The sequence below is a fragment of the Trypanosoma cruzi genome (genome assembly GCF_000209065.1).
Source record: "Trypanosoma cruzi strain CL Brener chromosome Unknown tcruzi_1047053412781, whole genome shotgun sequence".
Classification (NCBI taxonomy): Eukaryota; Euglenozoa; class Kinetoplastea; order Trypanosomatida; family Trypanosomatidae; genus Trypanosoma; species Trypanosoma cruzi.
Genome location: NW_892132.1, coordinates 1 through 690, shown reverse-complemented (window position 1 = coordinate 690; position 690 = coordinate 1). Strand labels below are relative to the sequence as shown.

The window sequence follows — 690 nt, the reverse complement described above, 5'->3', positions numbered from 1 at the left end:
AAAGAAAAAAAGAAAAAGAAAAAAAAAGAAAGATGGGGGTGTAAAGCAAAGCACTTCAGTGTGAGCTGAGTCGGGAATTGCGTCCTCACGCGTTTTCGTCGTCAGACTGACAGGAAACTGTGGAATTTCATCACGCGTCGCAGCCGCATCTCTCACCCGTGCGCGTCCTCTTTGGTTTTGTTTTTTCCCATCGTTTCCCGAACTGGGGAGGGAGCCTCGACGCGCGCACCGTCACCGCAAACTCTCGCGCAACCGGGCAGTGGCGCCACGCGCGGCACCGACAGCGCGCCACCGGCCCAAGGGTCGCTGCGCTTCACGACCGGCGTGTCTCTTTCTCGGGGCGCCGATGCACCCAAGCGCCCAGCGTCACGGAGCGGTGGGTCTCAAGACGCGCCTTTCCTGGCCATGCGAGGGGAGGCGCGGGGGCCAGCCGGCGAGGTTGCGGCGGGCGGGGCGGCTGTCAGACCTGTTGAGTTTGTTTTTGGCCATCACGCAAGCGCGTTCACGGGGCCACGCGCCCTCGCGCACAAGAGTTGGTTGCTTCCATCAGCAGCGGCGTGCGCCCACCACAACCCACCTCCGGGCAATTCGGCCCTCTCTTTCTCTTTCTCTCTCTTGCGCTTTCGGGCGGGCCCGCCACCAACCGTTTGCACAGGCAGGGCGCCAGACAGGGCAGGATTTACGTGCGCG

General features: G+C 62.5%; 3 non-coding genes across 3 annotated transcripts, besides 1 other annotated feature; all 3 read right to left on the bottom strand.

Moving 5' to 3' along the window:
• Window positions 1–31: a microsatellite.
• A 7-nt stretch (window positions 32–38) lies between these two features.
• Tc00.1047053412781.30 lies at window positions 39–135 on the bottom strand. Its single transcript, XR_008254068.1, has one exon. It is a non-coding gene; the product is annotated as a C/D small nucleolar RNA (snoRNA), TB11C4C1 (small nucleolar RNA).
• A 106-nt stretch (window positions 136–241) lies between these two features.
• On the bottom strand, window positions 242–313 carry Tc00.1047053412781.20. The gene has a single exon (XR_008254067.1). It is a non-coding gene; the product is annotated as an H/ACA snoRNA, TC11C4H3 (small nucleolar RNA).
• A 146-nt stretch (window positions 314–459) lies between these two features.
• On the bottom strand, window positions 460–549 carry Tc00.1047053412781.10. The gene has a single exon (XR_008254066.1). It is a non-coding gene; the product is annotated as a C/D small nucleolar RNA (snoRNA), TB11C4C3 (small nucleolar RNA).
• Between the last annotated feature and the right edge of the window lie 141 nt (window positions 550–690).